Source organism: Sinocyclocheilus rhinocerous, unplaced genomic scaffold (assembly GCF_001515625.1).
Source record: "Sinocyclocheilus rhinocerous isolate Xijiao unplaced genomic scaffold, SAMN03320098_v1.1 scaffold182, whole genome shotgun sequence".
NCBI classification, from domain to species: Eukaryota; Metazoa; Chordata; class Actinopteri; order Cypriniformes; family Cyprinidae; genus Sinocyclocheilus; species Sinocyclocheilus rhinocerous.
Window position 1 is genome coordinate 377,955 of NW_015655576.1, and position 19,510 is coordinate 397,464.

At 34.2% G+C, this 19,510-nt stretch overlaps 1 protein-coding gene and 1 long non-coding RNA gene across 2 annotated transcripts in view; one reads left to right on the forward strand and one right to left on the reverse strand.

Annotated features, from left to right (window-relative positions):
• Nucleotides 1-8,172, forward strand: part of LOC107718565 (uncharacterized) — a 9,425-nt gene extending 1,253 nt beyond the window's left edge. The window contains exons 2-3 of the long non-coding RNA XR_001637431.1: nt 6,498-6,503; nt 8,105-8,172. This is a non-coding gene — a long non-coding RNA (uncharacterized LOC107718565). The remainder of the gene's footprint in view (nt 1-6,497; nt 6,504-8,104) is intronic.
• The window catches only part of LOC107718560 (vasorin-like), a 33,114-nt gene that overhangs the window by 7,490 nt on the left and 6,114 nt on the right, over nt 1-19,510 (reverse strand). The window contains exon 2 of the mRNA XM_016525675.1: nt 14,257-14,323. The gene's annotated coding sequence lies outside the window, so the exon portion shown is untranslated. The remainder of the gene's footprint in view (nt 1-14,256; nt 14,324-19,510) is intronic.

Genomic DNA, 19,510 nt, shown 5'->3' on the forward strand with positions numbered 1-19,510 from the left:
TATTTTTCTAATTTTATATTTTTAGAAATTTGATACATTTTTGTTTTAAAATTATAATTTCATATAAATTATTAGTATAACTTGTAGAAATTAGTTATAATTTATAAACCATAAATTTTTTAATATATATTGTGCGCACATTGCAGTTTAATGCATATATTAATTTTTTATGTATATTCTTAGTAACTGCAAAAAGTTAATGACAACTAAAACATTTTTTGAAGAAATAATGAAAAGAATAAGAAATAATTACACGATTTATATTACATTTTATATATATTTATTTTATTAATTTACTTTTATTTCATTAACATTTTTATTAAAATTATATAATTATTTATACTAATATTTATTAAAATAATATATATTATTTTAATAAATATTTATTTTAAATATAATTTTTTAAAAATTGACTGAGGCTGAATTCGCAGTTGTTACGTTAATTTTGGACCCTGACAGCATCTCATGGCGTTTTATTTCGCAGTAGATTACTGAGCAAGATTTGCACATCAGCTCTTCCTAGAGTAGCAGACTTCAGGATTCATTCATTAACCCTAAACGCCCACATCTCTGTCTCTGTGAGCTGAAACAGAAAGAAACAATGCACCAGTACATCCCTCAACCTGACAGCACACTGCCATAAGACACCGATTCATGACAGCAGGAGTGAAATCATCTTCATACAGAAGCATGTCAGTTTGTACATGCCACTTTAACAGCTACAGTTTACGGGAAGAGTTTCAGTGTTATGTAATGTGACTATACCTGCCAAACCTGATGTTGTGTGTTTTTTCCCCTTTGTTGTGGAGTGTGTAGTAATTCAGTCGAGTAGAGAGTATTGTGTTTTAAATAGGACAAAGAAGGCTTCATTTCAAGTTCACTAGGTTAAACACTCACTCTGATATATTCATGCAACCACAACAAAAAAACACACACACATCAAAGCTGAAGGTAACGCTGAGCGCTGCTCTGATTGAGGACTAGGACGCTTTTGTCTTCACCAGTAGAGAAGTCCATACAAACACCTGCGCTCTACCGCTCTCTCTTCCTTGTTTTTGTGAAGCGTGGCTATCATTAGTTGAAGGAAGCTTTCTTTTGGTTTAGGATTTACAGCCATGACCTGGATAAGAGCATGTCACTGCCATTACTGTCTGCGGTCCTGTCAGAATGGAGCAGACTGAATAAAAACACTGCTCTTTTTCTGCATTGTGATGAGAGTTTTAAGGAATAGTTCACTCAAAAATTTAAATCTGTCATTCGTGTTGTTTCTTCATGTTGGAAGAAGATGTTTTCTTAAGTGTTTACTATTTCCCGAACCATGACAATTATACAGTGATTCAACTTTGTGACTCATTCGCTGTATTCACTGTATGCTATGGCTTTAGAACAGTGGTTCCCAACCCTGGTCCTTGAGGCACCCCAACACTGCACGTTTTGCATGCCTCCTTAATCAAACACACCTGATTCAGGTCATCAGCATATTAGTAGAGACGTCAAGACCTGAAATTGGTGTGTCAGCGAAAGGAGACATGCAAAACGTGCAGTGTTGGGGTGCCTCAAGGACCAGGGTTGGGAACCACTGCTTTAGATGACTGAAAATAATATATTCACTCTGTGTGACAGAACAAAGTCCTTATGTGATGAAAATCTAATTCAAAATCACATATATTCAAATACAGTAAGGTCTAATAATAAATATAATATTTTTTAAATTGATAAATGTAAATATTCTTACATTTTAATAAATATATTTTAAATAAATAGTTTAAACTGTTTGAACTTATTAACATTTTATTTAGTCACATATATTAAAATACAGTATGATCTAATAATATATATAATATTAAATAATTTACATCTTTACCCAATTAAATTGGTACATTTAATAAATGTATTATTACATTTGATTATTATTAAATATTCATTTAATTGATTTAAACTATATTTTGACACATACTGTATATTTAAATACAGTAAGACCTAATACTGAATATAATTTTAAATATTTTTAAATTCTACAAAATTCAATATTCCTATATTTAATAAATACGTTTACATTTTTATTTAATATAATTATAATTTATTCTAATTATATTTAGTCATATTCAAATAAAGTATGATCTAATGACAACTATAATATTAAATAATTTTAAATGTTACAAAATTAAATATTTATATATTTAATAAATATATTTAAATTTTAAATTAATATAATTGTCATTTATAACAATTATATGTATTGACTTATTAGCTAAATTTATATTTAATAAATCTGAAAGTACATATTTTATTTAACATTTAATTATTACATTTTTTGAATATGTAATTTTCATTTATTAAATATATTTATATTTAGTCACATATATTCAAATAATAAATAGTACTTATAATTTTAAAGAAATATTTTTAAACCTTATAAATTATATATTCTTAAATTTAATAAATACATTTGTTTGAGTGAACTATTCCTCTTAAATCCAGGCTAGCTATAATAAACACGGACAGGGACCATTAGGCAAGACATAAAGGATTCATTCAACATTTTCATAAGAGTTTGTAATTGTTGCATAACCCGTTAACGGTTAGATCAGCTTCAGTCATAGTGAATGCATTGAAAACAATCCCCCAGATCTTTCATGGTGGTGCTGATAACCATCTTTGCCCACAACCTCAGCCTGACACACTCATTTACGAAACAAAGAATCAACAGTGTTCGCCATTCAATTAGCTGCTCGTCTGCAGCCTGCAAGAGGCATGTCTAGACTGTGTTTTGGCTGCAAACGGATCTCATCAGGTTCTTTTTTTGCCATGCCTCCGACATCAGAGACGTTTCGCTGCAGGTACTCGCAGGTTTAAATTACGATCCCGAGCGCGGGCAGGTGCAAAAAATCAATTGTGAGATAAAAAGTTGAAATTATGAGATAAAAAGTCTAAATTTTGACACTCAATTATGAGATAAAAAAAATCATAATTATGACGTTAGTTGAAATTGTGAGATGAAGTCATTGTGAAATAAAACATTATGACAGAAAATGAAATTGAGATAAAAAGCAGTACTTATGACACTTAAAATTATGAGATAAATCTAAATTACAACAAACTCAATTATGAGATTAAAAAAATCATAATTATGACGCCAGTTGAAATTGTGAGAAAGTCATTATGACAAAAAGCTGAAATTATGAAATAAAAAGTCTAAATTACTACAAACTCAATTATGAGATAAAAAGCCATAATTATAACGTCAGTTGAAATTGTGATATCAAAAAATCATTAACATAAAATGCTTAGATTATGATGTAAAAAGTTGAGAATTATAACAAAAGTCAAAATTATGAGATGATATGGTCATAATTATGAGTCTAAATAATGACAAAAAGTTGAAATTATGAGATTATCTAATAGAATCTCAAAATTTCATAATTATGAATTAGTATCTCAAAATCTGAACTTTTAATGTCATAATTATGATTTACCAAAATGTTGTTGTTTTTTTTGGGCTTAAATGTTTTTCCATGGTTGTGAGACCCACAAGTTAGCATTCTAGATATTATTCTTGATGTAGATTGTTAGAATCCATTTTGGAGTGTCTACACTGCCGTTAATCTCATTAACTAAACAACTTGCATGGTTTGCAATCAGATTTGAGATCATTTGAGTGGGCTTCAGGTTTGTTCCACAGGTCTGCAAAGGTCACAAGTCACTCAATGACAGATAAACACAGGACCTTTCAGGGTTACTCAGGTTACACAAGAACACTGGTGATCTGTGGCAGCCTTTGATGTGCACACAGCTAGCTAGCAAAGTTTGCCAGTATTGTTATTTTTCTTTCTTAAAGGACTGACAGTTTTTTGAAGTGCCAATATGACGAGGAGGCAGTCCTGAAAACTGGCTGACGTGACCATTGATGAAGCAACAAAATTGAGCAGATTAAGTAAAAGCGAGTTTATTATTCTTAGCCCATTGGTAGATATATTTAGATGTATTATATTTATACAGTGAAATATCTTGAACTGTTTGAAGGCCCTTAAAGGTGTAGTTCAGCCAAAAATGAACATTTTGTCGTCATTTACTAAGTGTCAGGAAGGCGGTGTGGTGTTAAACATGCAGTCATGAGGTCTGAAATGAAGTGTTAATGTGTGTGAGTGAGGCCGGCACCGGGTTTGTGGTCCCCGCTGGACCGGAGAGGAAGTAGAGATGCTGTTCTCACTAACATCCACAGCTGTGATGGCTTTAATACAGAGAGAGAACGGCCAACTACAAAAGTTAAGAGAGGATGAGCTTATGTAACCTGGTGTGTGTTCAATTCCTCTGTACTTCCATGCAACTCTAAACATTCGTTTGAAGTGACTCTACCTGTTCTGTCATTCAAACAAGCCATCGCACACGCTTCCTATTTATCCATTGTTTTTTTGATAGCGATCGCTTAAATAAATTGCAGCTCATGTACTTCCAGCTTCTGTGGGTTGCAAGCACACAAATCAAACAGAACCTTCACCTCTTCGCCCACAATGTTGCTTGTGACGGACATCATAAAAAGTCGCCATCAGGTGAACGCTTGGCATTCTTAATCGTGGATGTCATGCGTGCCTGTTTACACATGCAAACAAGCTTATTGTTGGTGCAGCAGGTAAGAATGCGTGGAATCTGAACATGCACAAGCATCTGAATCTCTTGTCACACTGACAGCTCCTCTATCAGACGATCATTAGCCCACCGTCTGTGTTATCTGTTAGGGGTGACATCATGTGACAGCGGTGCTACATTTAGCGCCTTTTGGGTTTTTCACATGGTCTTTTGTGCGTGTCGTGAATGCTAATACAATCCCGAAATATCACATTTTGCCCCAAAATCAAAAGGCAAAAAATAAGAAATTATATTTTGCATAAATATATTTTGCAATGTGATATTATTTCAAGTAGGGCTGGACGATATGACCTAAAATCAAAATCTCGATTAATTGAACATTTTACCTCAATTACTATTAATGAATGATTATTTTGTTTGCTTGTTTTTTTGCCCTCACTGACAAGGTTTGTACTGTAAATATTCTCAACTATTAAAGGTGGGATTTTTTTTTCTAATAATAGAGTGCATTTCTTATCTTTGTGATTTTTTAATAATTGAAGGAAACACAGACTCTTTGAATATTGCGTTTTTTTTCTAATAATAGAGTGCATTTCTTATCTTTGCGATTTTTTAATAATTGAAGGAAACACAGACTCTTTGAATATTGCGAACAATTGGAATCAAAGCAAACATTGCTTGAAATGTCACATTTCAGTTTTAATGTAAAAAGCAAGTTTCCTAAAAAAAAAAAAAAAGTAGGAAATAAATAACTTGCATTTTTTTGCAAACAAAATAATTTTTAAATATTGTCATGTGAAAAGTAAAAAATAACTTGTATCTCTTGTAAATAAAAATTATTTTAAACAATGCAATGTGAAATGTAGAAAATAATAACGTGCATCTCCTGTAAACAAATATTTTAAATAATGCCATATGCAAAATGTAAATAGAACGCCTCTAATGGATCAGCAGGCTGCGTATCGTGTGTGCTCATAGCGTTATAGATGTGAATCTGACTCATGATCGCTGTTGGATGTGATCCTCCTCTCGGTGATCGTGTCCTGTCACTCTACATGCACACGTATTTACTCTAGGTTCTTACTGGCCATTAACACAGAAGGCGTCTTTGCGCCTAAAACGCGAGATGCAGTGCTCAGGAATGTATTAAAAAAAAAAATAGGTACAGTGTAAATGCCTCCAGTTGCCATTTCAACTGTAAACAAAAGCTCCCGCCTCCGGGGCCTTCTGGTTGGTCCACTGTTTTGGAACTGACATTGATTAGCGGCGCTGCATGTAAAAGTTGAAATTCTTTTAATTTGACACATCATCTTAAAAGTGCGGTGCTTGAAATGCTGCAAAAGATGCGAGCTCAGTGGTCATACATGTCCTTCTAGCACGTTTACGTAGAAAAATAATGGAAATGCTGAAACTGTTTTTCTGCAATGTTTACATTTGACTTCATATTGTTCGGAAAATGCATCCAAACGACGGACACTGCATTTTTCTTTGGTTGCTCAGTTGACTCTGTGTCTGAGTTCTCCTTCATGTTGCTTCCATGCCGCTTACTGGATGTGGCAGAGTCATGTGACTACATACACGGTCGTATGTTTTTAAGTGGAAAGTATTAACAGGATTTAAAAAAACAAAATAACCGACATGGGAAAATTACGTCAGTTAGAGGTTGTGAATTTCGGTTTTGATTACTGTAATACATGTTCATGTATCATTTTTATTTAAATGATTTATTTTATTTTATTTTTATTCAATTAAAAATTTTATTTATTATTATAGTAAAAATAACATTTGGAGTGATTTTTTAATTAAATAATTTTAATTAAAGACAGTACAACAAATGCTACCATGATGTATAAATCATTTAAATGTTATATATTAATAACCTTTTCATGTTACACTAATGAAAATGACAGTATTTTGTGTAACGGGGTTAAACAAGCTTAACTGTTTTGAACATAATGCCACAATGCAAGTAGACTTTAAATATGTATAAATATACTAAAAACATTACGTTTTAATTATATAATTTAAATTTATTTTATATATTAACATAAAATTCTCTTATAAATAAAATGTCTATGAATTTTATTCTTAATATTTTTTATTTTATATGCATTTATTTATATATATATATCTATATATATATTAGTGGAAATGGTGTCGTGAAATGACTGCCGAGCAACGGTAAGTTTAACCGCACCTTTACAGATTTTGAATTCTTCAAATTATGTACGCATGACAGTTTACTTGCGCGACAAATACTTAATTACTGCTTTTTTAACCACGCAAAAGATGCAATCTTTGTAATCTTTTTAAAGAATTTCCTCTGAGACAACACCGTCAATTATGTCCGCAGGATGTCATGAGTTTTTAAATAAAAACCCCTAACAGTTTTGTCAGCCATCCCAGCGTAATCGCAGCAGCTCGCAGAACATTTTGTTTGTCATCACGGTGATTTGGCCCATTTGTGGCTCTCCGGGGATCTGATGTCCCGGTCTTTGATCTGTGAGTTGCCTGTAATGACTGCTTTAATGTATTGAGATCAGGCTCCCTCGATGCTTTTTAGCTTTGTTTCAAAGACACAGGGATATTAGACGCGAGTCCTCGACTGAACTCTCAGATGATTGGACGGTGAGTTCTGCGCTGTATGGCCACCTTTAATGGCATCAAATTAAATTTGCATTGAAAAACCCACCTGGGACGCCACACGGCTCTTGGTGAATTTGGTCACCCAAAAATTTTTATTCTGTCATCATTTACACCTAAACTTGATTACTCTCTTTATTCTCTTTATCGCAATTCAGACATTTTTTCTTGTAATTATAATTTTTTTTCTCAGAATTGTTAGTTTTTTTTTTTAATTCTATGGAATTGAATGAAAAAAACAATTGTGAGATTACATTAAACATTACATTCAAATTACATCTCACAACTATGAGTTTATATTTTGCAATTCTGATTTTATTTTCTCCAAATAGTCCTTCAACTTGTGACTTTATTTCTCAGAATTGCAGAAAAGGCTGAACTGTGAGATATAAACTTAAAATTGAGAGAAAAAAAAAAACCAGTCAGAATTGTGAAATAAAAAGTCATAATTACCTTTTTATCCATAAAACAGCATAGACTAAAAAATCTTAACCAAAATGAAAGATCGATTAAAAGCGAGAAATCAAAATCAACCAGCATTAGCGTCCACACAGCTGACATGTTTACGAGTTGTAGCTTAAGTTGTTTGCATGAAATAGATGCTGGCAGATTAAAAACGAGCCATCAGAGAAGTGCCAATTAAACGGTTTCACCCAAAACTGAAAATTCCTTTTCGGCTGAATATTTTCAGCTGCTTAAAATTCTATACATTACGAGTTAAGATACAGACACGTTAACACTATTTTGGCAAAATTTTGCGGTCCAAAAAAGTCCATTATCTTGAATAATAGCGACATCCACGTGGGGAAATTTTGTCCTCAAGCGAAAGTAAGGATTGCATTTACATGACAACGATTTACCAAAAAAGGAAAAGTTTTTCATTTGCGTTTTGAAAACATTTGCGTACAGACGACAACATTGTCAAAACGATCTCCATTCACACAGATCCACGAAAACGACAAAAAATGCATGTATTATTCATGCCAGGCCAGTAGATGGCGATGTCACATTGTAAAAAAACACCACGTACTTGTAGTTTTCAAAAGTTTGCGCGTTCAGGCCCCCAAAACACCATAGTCATGTAAATGAACCGCCAAAACACGTAAAAAGTTTTACGTTTTCAGTTGGAAATGGTGTCGTGAAATGACTGCCGAGCAACGGCACCTTTACAGATTTTGAATTCTTCAAATTATGTACGCATGACAGTTTACTTGCGCGACAAATACTTAATTACTGCTTTTTTAACCACGCAAAAGATGCAATCTTTGTAATCTTTTTAAAGAATTTCCTCTGAGACAACACCGTCAATTATGTCCGCAGGATGTCATGAGTTTTTAAATAAAAACCCCTAACAGTTTTGTCAGCCATCCCAGCGTAATCGCAGCAGCTCGCAGAACATTTTGTTTGTCATCACGGTGATTTGGCCCATTTGTGGCTCTCCGGGGATCTGATGTCCCGGTCTTTGATCTGTGAGTTGCCTGTAATGACTGCTTTAATGTATTGAGATCAGGCTCCCTCGACGCTTTTTAGCTCCGTTTCAAAGACACTGAGATATTAGACGTGAGTCCTCGACTGAACTCTCAGATGATTGGACGGTGAGTTCTGCGCTGTATGGCCACCTTTAGTGGCATCGAATAAAATTTGCATTGAAAAACCCACCTGGGACGCCACACAGCTCTCACCCCATCTGCTGTAATCTGTATAAGCCGGATTTTGATGTCAACGGACACTGCAATGATAAACAAGTCTTTATTAAGAAGAGGAGAAATATTGAAAACAAAGTCCTTGCAGGTTTTTATAATTGCAAGGACATTTATTCTCAATTATATGGAGGTTAAATACAAACACATGCATGTATATATTTAAGAAAAATATGTAATATTTGCATATTAAATGTATTTATATATAATATAAATTATATAAATATATACATGTAAACACATGTAAATATTTTCTAAATATGTACTGTATGAGTGTGTATTTATATATACATAATAAATATACATAGTACACACATATTATGTAAACAAATTTTTTTATTTTGGATGCGATTAATTGCGATTAATCATTTGACAGCACTAATATATATATACACACACACACACACACACACACTTATTATATAAATATTTTTATTTTATTTTTTAAAACCGATCATTCTCCAGATTCACGTTGGCCACATCACATGAGCGCTGACTGGTCTGTTGAAAGCCAAGAGCTCATCACGACATGCAATTGTCTAGGAATGTCTTTATGTGTTACTGATGACAGCACCTTGAAGGCTGCGTTTTTCCTCATTCCAGCCGACTGTGATGTTTGCCTACCGATAACCTGCTTGTGTAACTTGCCTCTTTTCCGTTGGTGATTTTTCAAGTCTGGTTGCCCTGGGGCCGTTTTCCAGAACCCAGACTCACACACACACAGACACACACACACACACAAACGTCTTATACACAAGGAAAAGATAAACATGCCAATCGGATCCGTCTGTTGCTTCATGGGTTACAATAGATCGCATTGTTTGCCCATGAGACCCCACAGACAGCTGAGACGTACGAGATAGATGCACCACCAGCTACGGACTGTGGTTAGCATCCATGCGAGAACATCGGCCCTATCAACATGTTGCCACCTGTAACACTTTCTAGCGCTCAGGTATCCTAAAATACACTCACAAAATGACAAAAAAAAATGTATTCTATCCCAGTATTTTCGTTTTCCAGTACAAATAGCTAAACATTCTTAAAGGGGTCATATGATGCTTTTTTAAAGATCATTATTTGGTGTATTTGGTGTAACAGAATATGTTGACATGCTTTAATGTTCAAAAAACACATTATTTTTCAAATACTGTACATTATTGTAGGTCCTCTATGCCCCGCCTCTCTCAAACGCTTCGTTTTCTACAAAGCCCCCTCCTTTGGCAGAGTCTTAACTTTGATAAAGAATATCTCTTTGGTTTTGAGACTTTAGTCTTTGCAACTTCAGGGATCTTATCTATGCACAATCAGCTTGTAACACTCCAAAGAGAAAGGAAAACTTGAAATCGCATCATATGACCCCTTTAAATAAAGATACATTTATTTGAGATGCAAAATGACTGAAGATTTTCTGAAAAATTTATCAAAATCAAGTGAGTTTATACTTAAAAACATTTTTTTATTAAATAAAAAAAAAACTTGATTCAAAGGGAAAACAAGTTTATTTTTCTTACACCATTGGCAGATATGTTATTGTTTTATCTCGTTAGCAGTGATTTTTTTTAATTATTTTTTTTTAATTCATTAAAGAGAGTACAACAACTTATACCATTATGTATAAATAATGTGAATGTTATATATTAATCCCTTTTTTCATGTTACAGTAATGAAAATGACTCAGAATTTGTGGGTTAAATGAGAGCAACTGTAGATCTTATCTATTAATATATGTATAAATATACTAAATACACAATTTTTAGATCAATATTTTAAATGTAATTTATATATATATATATATATATATAAACATTCTCAAATCATATACTTGAGATTTTACATAATATATATATATATATATATAAATAAAAATATAAATGTTTTAATATTAAAAATATTTTGTTTTAATTTGCATTTATTTATATACATTTGCATATATATATATATACACACATAAAATTTCACTTTCTAAATAAAATCAATTAATTTTATTTTTAAAATTTTAAAACGTTTATATACATATGCATATTTGTTTTAAGCATAAAGTCACTTAATTCAGTTTTTTTTTTTCAGAAAATGACTTTATATCTTTGTAATTTTATATCTTATTTAATTTTTATGTAAAATCTCAAGTATATGATTTGAGAATGTTTAATATTTTTGTCTTGTTTTTCAGTAAAATATGAGTATGAAAATAATTTTTTGCCGCGTGCGCCGTAAAGCATAAAAGTGCAAAGGAAAAAGTGGTCTCTTCCTTCCCAATATCCTCAGACATGCTATGCAAGTGCTCCATAAACATTCTGTCCTGCTTTAAACATTCAATTTGACCAATCCCATGAGCCTCTTCACGCTCACCCATCCGTCAGCACACCAAGATCGGCCCTTGACGTGCACAAGCGGTCTCTCACTCTACTTCAGTGTTTAAGGGTTAATGTATGGAAAGCACATGCTCTGTATCCGTCACACGTCACTGTGGCACATCTATGATAGTGTAAACATCTGAGCGTATGTGCAGGGTGCGTGTTCACGTGCACGGCTCTGTTGTGTGTTTTTAGCTTAGGTAAATCTTAGCATTGTGCAGCAAGTCTGGTCTAATTGAACACCTTCGCTCTACTCTTGCGCAAACGACAGTAATGCATCGAGGCAAACATTTGAGGGTTGCTCGAGCAACTTATTCAAACACGAACACACCGCGGCGTGTACACAGGGGAACTGGATATGGAGCAGAACACTCGCAGGCTTGGTGTAAAACAAATACGAGCAGGATGTCACTATGTGCCCAAGTATCGAGTAACGCCGCTTCAGCTTTAATGCTCAGATGCTCGTGCCAGAACGAGAAGAATTTCAGAACGCTTGAGCCAGAATTCCTTTAGTTACAGGAATGTTTGTGTGTTCGTACATGAACCTCACAACACATAATACTTCACATAACATAAGATCAAATATTTATTTTATACATTTAAATTTAAGGCTTGACTGCTGCTCCTGCTCGACCAGGCTGTGAAACGCCTTTTCTGCACTTGCTTATATGCTCAACTAGACACTCACTCGCCTTTATACAAACACAACCACAGCTGGAGGCAGAGAGGGGCAGTTTTAACCAGCTTTCACTATTAACAGCTCCAGTGCACACTGGGCCTTTTCAGTGCTCCAGAAGGTTCAAGCATCGCTAGTCAGTCTTGTTTCTGGAAGTCTATATGAATCCCACTTTGTATGCAATCTGTTCCTAAAAGTACACTGTAAAAATGGTATGATCAATAAGCCATGACAACATATGTTTTTACATTACTTTAACTCATCAAAGTAAGTTAAGGAATTTTCAACTTTTAAAAAAAAAGTTATACAAGATTCAACTCTTTTTTTAAGTCCGTTTAATGTAATTTAAGTTGAAATTACTTAGACAGCTAAGTTGACTGTACTTAAAAATTTAAGGCAGCAACTTTTTTTTTTTTTACAGTTTAGATGTATAAGATGAGTTTTGGTGCATTCCAAATCACAGCATGTTGAAGACTGTGTGCTAGTATATACGCATGCACGCTTTTCAGCTTATATTACCCACAACCCCTTTCTGTTGAGGTTCAGATTTTCCTTTTAACATTTACATTTAGCAGACACTTTGATCCGAAGTGACATTTTAGTTTTGCAATGCATTTTATCCATTCATGCATTCCCTAGGAATCAAACCCATGATCTAGGAGTTGCAAGCACTCCCAATTTAGTAATACTCAGTTTCTATAACATTTGCATAACAAAGAAAGCGTTTTTAAAACATTTAAAAAACTGGACGTTTTAAACGTTCAGAAATAATGTTTTCATAACTTAATGGTGCTCTCATGTTATGAAGAAACATTCTTTCCAATACCGTTAATAGAACGGTTCATTAAATGTTATCTGCTCTTTAATAACCTTATCAAAACATTAGCACAAAAACGTTGTATATACATTGTTCATGGAATGTTTGTTAAAAACGTTTAGACTGACGCTTGCCTAACATTTTTAAATGTTACTACTTATTTAGAGCATTATTTAGATTAAGTTTGATGTTTGCCTAAAGTTTTTAAACATTACTAACTACTTGTTTCAGAGTAACCATAATGCTTGCTTGTTTTGAAAGTAATCGTAATGTTTGCAAAAAGATAATGTTTTCTCTAACGTTCGCATAAACAAGAAGAAAACATTTAAAAAACTGGATGTCAGAAATAACGTTTTCGTAACTTAATGGGAACATTAGGAAAATGTTATTTGAACATACAGTATTTCTGTTAGCTGGGTTATTACATTACTTTCAAAACCAGCAAACTTTTAGCACATAGTATAAGTATGTGAATTGAGAGCGAGTGCGTTGTAATTTTCCACTGAACCCAAAGGGGCTGTTTACACCTGGTCACTTCATGCGTTTTGTCTGATCGGATAGCTATCCGATCGTGAAAAGACCAGGTGTAAATGCCCTCCGAAACGCATTCGAGACGGATATAAATCCGATCGCTCAAACCACTTCAGGAGGTGGAAGTGTAAATGCATCTGGTTGTTGAAACCACATATCTAAATTTAACTCCTCCCAAAATGGTAATATAATAAACGTGAGAGAGCGTGTTATACACTGTAAAAAAAATTCCGTAAAATTTACGGTAAAAAACCGGCAGCTGTGGTTGCCAGAATTGTACCGTAAAAAATACGGTAGCAACGTTTTAGGTTTTACGGTTTTAACTTAAATTTACAGTTAAATACCGTAATTTCATTAACTGATATAATGTTAATATACCAACCTATTGAAGTACTGAAATCTGTTTTGACAGCGCTTATCTTTTGATTTCGTTGACGCGAACTCCGTTAAATTTAAATATAGCGCGGGAATTGAAGATCGGATTTATATTCGTTTTGCGACGACACATTTATGTGGCCAAGTGTAAATGGAAACGTTTTAACAAATCGGATAGATATCTGATCAGCGAAAACGCATGAAATGGCCAGGTGTAAACAGGCCCAAAGACCCTGATTGGCTGGTTCAGGTGTGTTCAATTAGAGCTGGAACTGAACCTGAGCACCGCGGGTTCAAACATTTACCTTATGGTTGCGTAGTTTAGACAGACAAACACACATTTACTTACTAGACGGCTTTATATTAAGCTCTCAATCTGATTTGAGAGGGGGTTTTATTGATACAGGATGTGTTTTGTGTTTTTTTTCGCTGCGACTCAAGCCAAATGTGTGGTTTTGGAAGCTGCACGCGCCAGATCGTTTATGCATCTCCTCGATTCTGGCTCCTTAGACTGTGTTCAAGCTCCAAAATGTGTCGTTTGCATTCAAGACAGGTAGATGTCAGACTCACCGGGGTGTGTGACGGGACGCTGTCTTGTCTCTCCTCTCCTCGTCGGCTCCTTCTCTCTCCGCAGGCTCTGTAAGAGTAGGAGAAGGCCAAAGGTTCAGTAAGCGTCACGCAGCTGTTTGTCTGACTGCAGGTCGGGGCTGGAATGCTTCAGGAAGTGTCTTTATGGGGGAGGAGAGGGTCTGCATGCTTGTGTCCCACAGATGAACGATCACCTCCCTCACTTTATTAGTGCCGTTTGCATCATTATTACTAGATTTAAAGGGACAGTTCAGCCAAAAATGAAAACTGTCATCATTTACTCACCCTCGTGAATTTCTTTCTTCTGTTCAACACAAAAGAAGATATTTTGAAGAATGTTGGTAACCAAACAGTTGCTGGTCCGCAGTGTATTCTTGTCCAAACTATGGAAGGCAATGGGGACTGTTAACTGCTAAGTTATCCACATTCTTCAAAATATCTTCTTGTGTGTTCAGCAGGAGAAAGTAAGTCATACAGGTTTGGAAAACATGACGGTGAGAAAATGATGACAGAATTTGCTTTTTTTGTGGATGAACTATCTCTTTAAGTATTAATGTTGTAGTGCATGCTATGGACATGAAAGGTGTGCTTTTACTTTTCTAGATGATCAGACTTACATTTTTGCCTTGTGGACAATAAAACATTAAAAAAAATAAAATTTTCATGTCTACTTCATTTTGTTTACAGTTTCCCACTTGTTGGGGGTAACACATTACAAGTAACACAAGTTATGTAATCAGATTACTTTTCCCAAGTAACTGGTAAAGTAATGCATTACTTTTAAATTGACATCAAAATATCTGAGTTACATTTTCAAATAAGTAACTCAAGTTACTTTGTTTTTCCATTTATTCACTGCCATCTCTCCTGTCCCCATGTTGAGAGAAATTGAGAGCAGCCTGAGGCTTTCACTTTTGGTGCGAAAGCACCTTTACAGTTGCCAAAAATATAACTTTGGGGTTTTTTGTTATTAAAAACAAATAAACAAGTCCAGCCCAGGTGACAAAAAGTAACGCTAAAGTAACATAATGCATTACATTCCACAAAGAGTAACTAACGCAATTAGTTACTTTTTTTATGGAGTAATGCAGTTTTGTCATGCATTACTTTTAAAAGTAACTTTCCCCAACACTGGTGCCAAAAGCACAGATTTGCTTTTGTTCATCTTTGTAAGTCGCTCTAGATAAAAGCATCTATTAAATGCATGAATGTAAATGTGATTTGGAGATTTTAGGCAGTAGAGGGTAGAGAAGGAAAACTGTAGCATTCTGCTGGTAAAGGCGATATCAGTGCAGTGTTTGCAATGGAAACACGGTGCAGATTCTAAAGGTGTTGAATGCAGTCGAGTGAAGCGTTGCAGGCTGTCCGGCGTGTTTATCTTGCACACACACGCACACACACTCTTAGTGCAGGAATGCAGGCTGACGGCTTCACTCGCAGTCCATGTCTTGCAGTATCGATTCAGTCGTGTTAAAGTATGTGTATTCATTTTGTTTCTGTCACTTCATGTGCCGTTTCTGTCTTCATGTTCAGCAGCTTCAGTTTTATTATAATTCTGCATGTTTAGATTCACTTTGGTTACAGAATTGTCCCCAGATGTGAGCTAAATCTAACAAAGACATCCAGTCATAAATGTAAAAATTACAAATATTATTTACAAATAAATACAAATATTATTACTTTATGAATCATTTTTACCTGGTTTTATGTAGAAAATGATTTAACATTTTATTTTGTACTACCGTTCAAAAGTTTGGGGCCCGTAAGATTTTTTATAATGGTTTTGAAAGAAGTCTCTAATGCTCGCCAAGGCCAAAATACCATAACAATTGTAATATTGTATTCTTGCTTAATAAAAATATTAATTTCCTAAAAAAAAATCTTACTGGCCCTAAGTATTACGGCGGGCGTACACGGTGCGATTCTGAAGGTCGGAACGTCGTGAACGCTCGCACATGTCACGATTAAGTTTATCCGAAAATCGTTCGGAGGCAGTCACACACGACACGAATTTACTACGATTTTACAAACTCTGACGTAAGCATTACGTTTCGCGCCACCGTACATTCATAATGGAGCAGTTCATAGAGTTTTATTTTGAACTTGGACTGAAGTATAAAGAAATACGGTCAGTGCTTTGTTCAAGGCACGGTTTTGACATCAGTGAAAGACATCTGAAAAGGATATTACGCGCAAAAGGACTGTTTCGACGGAAAAGTTACTCGGCCTTAAGACGGGCGTACACGGTGCGATTCTGAAGGTCGGAACGTCGTGAACGCTCGCACATGTCACGATTAAGTTTATCCGAAAATCGTTCGGAGGCAGTCACACACGACACGAATTTATTACGATTTTCTCTGACGTAAGCATTACGTTTCGTGCCATTCATAAAAATATGGATTCTGAGTACGAAATAGTTTTCTTTGTGGCAGGCAGCTATGGCTTGTGACGTCCAAAAAAGAAAAGAAAGAAACGAAGACGAAGGACATGGCAAAGAGAATGGCTGAAATGCAGAGAAAAGCATGGACTTTCTGGTCTTCATAAACAACTCGAGGCGAGTAGGCTATTTCTGAATTTCTGCTCGTTTTGCCGGAAATATAACAGGCATATTCATTCATAAAGCTGAACGGCAAATTTGGCACAATTCGGAATAACATAAAAAATAGAGCTGTATAATTAAACTAAAATAACTATATAGACTATTTATATACATAATATGTGGTTTTTGTCATCTTCTGATTGGTCAACTTCAGATGGATCGTCAAATCATCTCGTTCAACCGCACATATGCCAACGAATTTAAACCGACAGCGTCCGTTTTTTTTTGACATGTTTGAAAATTATCAGGAAGACGAGAGGTGCTCGTAACGTTCTCGGATCGGCCCGTAATTCTTCTTACACGGTACGAGCTGCGACCATGCGAGCATCTGCGATTTTCTCCCAAGATAAAAAAAATCACCTGCGAGCTCGTACGACAGCAAAATCACACCGTGTACGCCCGCCTTTAACATTCTCCCTTTACTACGGTCGAGGACTTTACTATCTGACCTGCATCTTATGGAAATATGACACTTAACGTCGGGGGAAATTTATGACTTTCATCAATGAGGCCCATGATGAATTCCTTATCATGAAGATATTTACATCTGATTAGTTTGTGTGTAAACACCATGAAGTATGCAAGTGAAATAAACACACAGCCTGGTCATCACAGATGTGTTGAAAGGAAAAATGTCACACACGGTGAGCCCTGAAGCAGATGAAGCAGCCCTGAGGAAAAGTGCGGCGCTCAACATGTTTTGGATGCAGTCTGATCAGATATCACCACCTGTTCTCGACACAGCATCCGAAAATCACTACTTTTCCCTCTACGTGTCAATTAGAGAACCGTTATCAGCTTCTGAGTAATCGCTACACTTGCATGGTATTCTTTGAAGTAACTAACTTGGAACAGCATGAAAGAATGAACCTCACAAAACAAGTCTGGGTCATATTTCATCTCAAAATAAAATGGAAAATAAATTCTGGCTACCGTGCTATTAAAATTTTTATTATTGTAAAGAATTCATGCATTGTACAAATGGAGAAAGATGCTGAATCGTCATAACAATAATGTAAAATAATGCAAAAAATTATTTTGAGCTGAAATATGGACTGGAATATGCCTTCATTTTTAACACCACTTTATGATTTTTGAAACATATGATTGTGAAATTTGAGTCTGAAGTCTCATGAGTGTTACAGCTCAACAGAGCCTATTTAAGAGCAGTGATTCACTGAGGTATTTTAAGGAGGATTGTTATTTGATGATTATTAACGCACAAACACATTTTCTTAGTAAAGCGTGTCAGAGTGATTCAGCGCCTCGAGTGTTAAATACGAGTCGTTGACGTGCCTTTGCACTTCTGCAACACCTGAAACTGGATATTTGCACAAAGTGTGTCTGACTCGACACCAAAATACACACTCGCTCTTTGTCGCTTTAACTAGGTCATGTGCTGCCACTGCATTAGATATTCATGTCTCCCACTATATGATTCGCCGTATCTATCAGAGACTCGCGGGAGTTTGTACTGAGAAGCAGCCGTTTTGAGTTTTGGACGGTTCTGTAGTGATTTGCAGACAAGATGGCCAGATTACAGACGTAAACAACTTAAGTTAACTGATGTTTACAGATGCTGGAGTCTGTTTAATATCTCAGTTTTTTTTTTCTCCGAGACAGCAATGAGAGTAAATAGAGACTTCCGCTGTATTTATGTCTCCTGCTCCTCAGATGTTTCTCCTGAGGTAAAGACCCTCACATTGTGTGAGTCTGAGACAAGATCTCGACAATTTTACCTCAAATTGCACTAAATTTTGCCTAGATCCTGGAGTCTGAGAAGTCAGAGATCTCAATACAAACAAGCATTTTTCATTAAATTATATCAAGACCAAACGATTTAAAACTGTATCTTAAATTAACTTTTAATATAATATAATATAATAATGTATGTCATGTAATATAATATAATATAATACAAAAACAGAGATCTCAATACAAACAAGCATTTTTCATTAAATTATATCAAGACCAAACGATTTAAAACTGTATCTTAAATAAATTAACTTTTAATATAATATAATATAATAATGTATGTCATGTAATATAATATAATATAATACAAAAAATTATAAAAATACATAAAAATGTTAAATGTTATTTAAATGTAAATATAGTCTGATATAATATAAAATTAAATGTATTTAATATTATCTATTTATTTAAAGAATTCAAACTGTGAATATAATATAATATAATAATGTCATGTAATATAATGCATAAAATACAAAGTATTTAAATTATGTAATTTAATTGTGTCTAAAAATCACTAGCTATAGAGAGATAAATATATATATAGATAATAATATAAATAATGATTTAGATAAAATTGCATATAAATATAATCTAACATCTAATGTAATTATGTAATTTAATTATGTGTCTAAAAATCACTAGCTATATATATATATATATATATATATATATATTGATAGATAGATAGATATAGCTAGATTGATATATATACTCTACATACTCTGGAAGTCAGTGGTCATCAGCAACTGTTTGGTTACCAACATTCTTCAAAATTATATATAGACAGAGAGATAAATATATAGAGATAATATATAAATAATTATTAATTATTTGGATAAATGTAAATGTTAGTATGATCTAAAATCTAATATATATATATAT